The sequence below is a fragment of the Euprymna scolopes genome, chromosome 7 (genome assembly GCF_053919585.1).
Source record: "Euprymna scolopes isolate OS-2025 chromosome 7, ASM5391958v1, whole genome shotgun sequence".
Classification (NCBI taxonomy): domain Eukaryota; kingdom Metazoa; phylum Mollusca; class Cephalopoda; order Sepiida; family Sepiolidae; genus Euprymna; species Euprymna scolopes.
The window spans coordinates 173,486,921-173,492,920 of record NC_136488.1 but is presented as its reverse complement, the minus strand read 5'-3'; the positions used below and the strand labels follow the sequence as shown (position 1 = coordinate 173,492,920).

At 35.5% G+C, this 6,000-nt stretch overlaps 1 long non-coding RNA gene across 1 annotated transcript in view; it reads right to left on the bottom strand.

Moving 5' to 3' along the window:
• The window catches only part of LOC145280260 (uncharacterized), a 53,304-nt gene that overhangs the window by 998 nt on the left and 46,306 nt on the right, over positions 1 to 6,000 (bottom strand). The window contains exon 3 of the long non-coding RNA XR_013868595.1: positions 1 to 8. This exon is cut by the window's left edge and continues 998 nt beyond it. This is a non-coding gene — a long non-coding RNA (uncharacterized LOC145280260). The remainder of the gene's footprint in view (positions 9 to 6,000) is intronic.

Below are 6,000 nucleotides of genomic sequence, written 5' to 3'. Positions count from 1 at the left end.
CGGATCTTCTGCAAAATTAAAAACAATTAAATCATAAATTTCCAAAAAGATTCATTTTATATGTTTATTGCAAATATAATTATTAAAAATTATGAACATAAAAGCAAAATTTATATTATTAAGTGTTATGCACGATTTTATTAACTCCACAAATGCATCCTAGACCAAATAAAAAATATAATATAAGACAATTTTTGCAATACTTAATCATTAATAAAATAAATGAATTCCTTTTTATGTTGGACAAAATGTAGACAGCATCTTCCATATTATATCCAAAGTGTAATAAGTGTCTTTTATAATTTACACAATTTTTATAGTTTACAAAAGAAATACATTTTTTAAAATATATCTAGAAAGCTCAAATACTTTATTGCTGTTCTTCAAAAAACAATTATAATAATCCCATTTTGTTAGTAACACTGTTCAGCTAATGCATTGCAATGCATGTAACAAATCCTGCCATTCTCTTCCATTGCTCTTGGTTACACTAATTAATCTATAAATATTTGAAAGGTACTTATACAGTTAGTGACTCATACTAAAACCATGTTTCTTTGGATTCTTTCAGTTGTTTATGTAAACAGCTGAAAGATGCTGAATAGAAACGTTCTGTACCTCAAAATTAAAAAGATGCAACACTATTCAAACAGGTAAAGATTATTAAGAATTTAAGCTAGAAAAAGCAGTCTCCATATGAAACATTTTATAAAAAATATTTTCTTTTGATGAAGAAAATATCGTGACTCAACTGGTATAATTTTTTATAAGAATTTTCTCATGATAAAGTTAAGGATTATTTAATTTATTTTCAGTTTGTTTCAATAATCTTTTTTGTAATATTAGTTTTTAACCCAGGACTGTTGGTATTAGGGTAGGTTAGTGTTAGGTTTGAGATAGATTAGGGTTATTTTGATGTTATGTTAGGGCGAGGGTAAAACAAGTTTTATTTTACATTTTTGATTTGAGATAAGGAGTTTGAGAGAAAAAGAAAAAAGACAGTATTTACATTTTACTTAGTCTTTCAAGAGACTGAGTCGTTCGTCTTTAAATGTTGACATAATTATTGCTTTAATTAATTAGCTTATTGCAATTTACAATTTACAAAATTCTCAAATGAAAGTTGTTGTCTGTTGCAATCTGATTAGCTAAGCACATCATCATCATCTGTTTTTTTTTATGCAAACTATTGGGCGATACTGTTATATTCTATATATTGTGGGCGAGAAATGCATATGGTTGCAAAAACAAGAATATGACAACTGAGTAAATTGAATTATATTTATTTACCACAAATCGGATGAAGTATTGTTGAATCCTTTCACGGCATCAATGATAGTCACAATAAAGTTAAGTTGTAAGGGTCGTCTAGAGGCAAGAGCAGGGTTTAGAAACGGTTCGTCTGTTAAGACATGATTGTTCCGTGACGCGGGGCATCGGCTCGGCTTGTCTGATTGTGACATTGTGGAGATGTCGCATGATACAGCAGCTATCGAATAAACACAAAGCACACAAATAAATGCCGTTCACTTGTGTATAGAAAATCCCGTAGCGGCTGCGATTTTCCGGTCGGCCACGTGTTGCCCTTTATTTTCCTTCTTTTTTTTTTTCTTTTTATCCCAGAACTTCTGCCCAGACTACCCCGCAGATGTTCAAAATCCTCTTTTCTCTGCACTCGAGATGACAAAAACTTCCGTTTCTCGCATCAGGGCAAGATCTCATCTTGTAACAGCCCCCTTAGATTTTATCATAATTCGAGACTGTTGCCATGTGGTCGTCACCCGCCTGTGTGTGCATGTTTTTTACTTTGTCTGGTGGCACATAATGAAGTCTTGGAAGTGTGCTGGGAGTCGTCCGCGTGTTAATCGCTTTGTTAGATTTTGACTTTCCGCACCACCTCTGGAACTGCAGTCATTTGTGCTGTAATGCCCCCCTGACGAAAGTGTGGGGAGTCGACTCAATGGGTGATCGGGAATTTGGCTTGGTGTGGATGGAGGCGGAGGTGGAAGTGGTAGATCCTTGTGTTGTAGGTTATTTGGTCGCGGTACGGTAAGGTTTGGTAAGGGGGTGCAATTTCTCAGAGAAGTTGGATATCCATTTTGAATAATGAGAAAACATTCCCATCGCTCGACGAAGAGAAGGAAGGTCTGGAGGAACAGGCAAGTCCATCAAACCTGTGAGCCAGTCAGAGTCTGGTTTTACTGAACCTTTTCTTATAGTGTACCCAAGCAGGTCTACAGAAGCAAGAGAGTAGTGACACTTGTTTTCGTTCAGGGTTAGTCCATACTTCGCCACTGCCTTCATAAAGCTTTGTAAGTTGGTATCATGCTCAGCCTGATTTTCTCCACAAACTGTAACATTGTCGATGTAGGAGAAGGTTCCTCGGAGGTCCTCTCATTTGATTATATCATCGATGACTCGTTGGAAACTGGCTACTCCATTGCTTACTCCGAACGGAATCCGACGACACTGGTAGAGCAATCCAGAAGCTTCGAAAGCGGTATACTTTCGTTCTTCCGGTTTGATGGCAACTTGATGATAGGCACTGGTTAAATCAAGAGTGCTAAACACTTGGTAAGTGGCAATCTCATTTACCATATCCTCCATTCGAGGAAGAGGATAAGCGTCCAGGAGAGTGAAACGATTTATCATTTGGGAGTAATCCACAACAAGCCTCTTCTTGTGATTCTCAGGAGACACTACAAGAGTTTGAGCTCGCCATGGAGATTGAGAGAGTTCTATAATACCTTCCTTTAGCATACGAATTATTTCTAATTTAATAAATTCGGCATCAGGTAGGGTATATCTCCGGGATTTAATGGCTATTGGGCGACAGTCGGCGGTTAGGTTTGTAAAGAGAGAGGTATAAGGAACATTTTTAATGGCGGTTAACCCAAAGACAGAGAGAGGGGGTAGGGGTCCTCTGAAAGATATTTCTACTGACGAATGTCGGTTTAAAAATTTATGCCCGAGAATAATGTCACTGCATAAGTCTGCCATAATCGACAGTTTGATATTATTGTACACCCTTCCTTTCAGACTGAGAGATACAACACAATGAGAAAGCCATTAAGATTCTCTCCGAACTTGGCAAGACTGCTAACCCGAGCTTCTTAACTTTATCAGGGTGGATGAAATTTTCGGAGCTCCTGGTATCGACGAGTATACTCATAGGTTCACCTCTGATTTTTCCCCATAAGGACGAATGAGATAAACTTTTTGAGGAATTAAAACAAGGAACCGAAGAAGCAAGAAGAGACTCACCATAATTCGTAGCAGCCGCCGTTGGAGATCTACAGACACGTGCGATATGCCCCTTCTTCTTGCAGTTTTTGCATATCGAGTTTCTGGCGGCACAACTCGCCCTGTTATGCTCTGGTTTTTCACAGAAGAAGCATTTCTGCCCCGGGAGTGCCGCTGCTGTGGGTTGCTCCTCATGCTCAATCTGGTCGTTCTTGTCCTCTTCGTTTTTAGCAGCAGATATGGAAGCAGTCAAAGAGTCTGACTGGGCATAAGTAGATAGCTGTTTTTGAGCGGACTCCAACATGAGCACTTGGTCATACACCGTGTGTAAGTCGAGTCTCTTGTTTTCTAAAAGTCTTTGTCTTATGTGGGATGATGAAATCCCATTTATGAACGTGTCCCTTATGTCTTCGTCCCTCGCCTGTATGGTCATCACGGCCTGGAATTCACAGTCCTTGGCAAGTTCTTTCAATGACTTTAGATACTGGTCCACCATTGACGATGAGTAGCCAATAAATGCCGACAGAAATTGGGTTGAACAAAAACCTCCTCGAGGGTGTTCATGGCTGTCTGATAGTCGTTGATGTCCGAGATATATTTATATATTGTCGGAGACACCAAGTTGATCAACAGGTTTAATTTCGACTCGTCTGTGAGTGGTGAACCATTAACCGCTTCTAGGAATATCATGAACGACCACTTCCAGTGTATCCAGGTGTCAGCAGCGTCCATTTTTGTGGGATCCAAATCCAGCCGTCTGGGTTTCAGGAACTTCTCCATTGTTTGTGTTTTAGTTGTTCTAAGTAAAATAAATTGTAATGAAAAACTTCGATATGGAGTAAACTTAATGAAGCTTTATTTTACTTAGAACAGACCTGGGAACAAGACCTGTTACTTCGAGGAAAGGAAGAGAAAAGAAAGAAAAACTTAAGGGAAGTAACTCACTTCTGGAGAGTAGAAACGGAAGTTAGAAGAAGTTAGAGAGTTCTTTTCTGTCAGCACAATGTTTAATAGTACCAAATAAGGTTATTAAGTTGAAAATGATTTTCACTTAAAGCAATAAATAAATGAATGTTATTTGAAGAAACAATAAGAAAAACACCTAAGATTTTACAGTCGATAAGTTATACTTGGCGGTGAAATGCTGACATACAGAATTGTTAATTGCAATGGTGGTTGTTAATTTAGGTCTTAATAATGTTGAAAACCCTGTGTGGGTTTGCCTTCCTGGGAATAATAGATGCAATAAAAGTTCCTGACAGATTATCTGTCAAATTTCTCGGTGAGCATGTTACTGTATGTGTGGCTGCGTGAGCACTTGTTGTAAAAGACCATGATTTTTATGGAAAGTTCGTTTAGCCATGAGACAATGCAAGTGAGCATAATCCAATTACCATGTAAAAATATCGGCAATATTCAATTGAGAGTTAATTCAATGAAGAGTTAAATCAATGGATAAAATATAGTTCATCTGCTCTCTAAGGCACGAAAAAACTTTAGCTATTGAAATGGCTACTCTTGTTCATAATAGGAAAACTGGATAAATAAACTTACACTGAAATCTGCCATCGACAAAACATATCCTGTGAGAGGAGATATGCAAATAAAAGAAAATTATAACAGCCACTAACAGAAAATGTCATTGCCACTGACCAAATAAGATTATAAATTTGAAAATGTTTTTACTTAAAGCAAAAACGAAATAAAATTTTATTTGAAGAAACAATAGAGTCAGAAAATAATAAGCTTTATTATGGAGGTAAAATTAAAACCAATCTCAACATATCTGTTATTGTTACTTTGACGTAGAAACCAAATTTGCAAGGATACTATAACAGGATAAATAAGTAAATAAAACTAATGTAAATATTTTTAAGATCACCGCCTTTTTCTCTATATAACAAAATAAAAATAGACTTGAATTAAGGAAAATAACTTGATAATATAAATATATTTAAAAATTACCGTTTAATAGAGAACTATTAAACAAGGTAAAAAATAAAATAAACTAGAATCAAGGGAAATAACTTCACGAAACTAATAAACATATCTTTAAAATTAAGACTGTCTTCGCAATTAAACCAGGTAAAAACAGACTAGAATCAAAGGAAATAACCAGAGGCAACTAATGAAAAGATCTTTAAAATCACCGCTGTTTTCTCTGTTAAACAAAATAAAAACAGACTAGAATCCAAGGAAATAACTAAATGAAACAAATGAAAATATCTTTAAAATCACCGTTATGTTTCTATTAAACAAGGTAAAAATAGGTTAGAATCAAGGGAAATAACATAGATGAAACTAATGTAAATATCACCAACATAGTAAAAAAAGACTATAAACAGGGGAAATAACTTGATGGAACTAATGAAAATATCTTTAAAATTACCGATGTTTCTTTATTAAACAAGGTAAAAATAGACTAGAATCAAAGTAAATAATTAAATGAAACTAATGTAAATATCTTTAAAATCCCCGCTGTTTTCTCTATTAAACAATGTAAAAATAGGCTAGAATCAAGGGAAATAGCTAAATGAAACTAATGTAAATATCTTTAAAATCATCGACATTTTCTTTATTAAACAAAGTAAAAATAGGCTATAAACAAGGGAAATAACTTGATTGAACTAATGAAAATATCTTTAAAATCACTACTGTTTTTTTTTTCTCTCTTTTTTTAACATTTTCACCCCAAACAACGCACAGTGCCACTTTGATGTAGAGGGCTATTATAAGGGGCATAGGTTGCAGGCATAC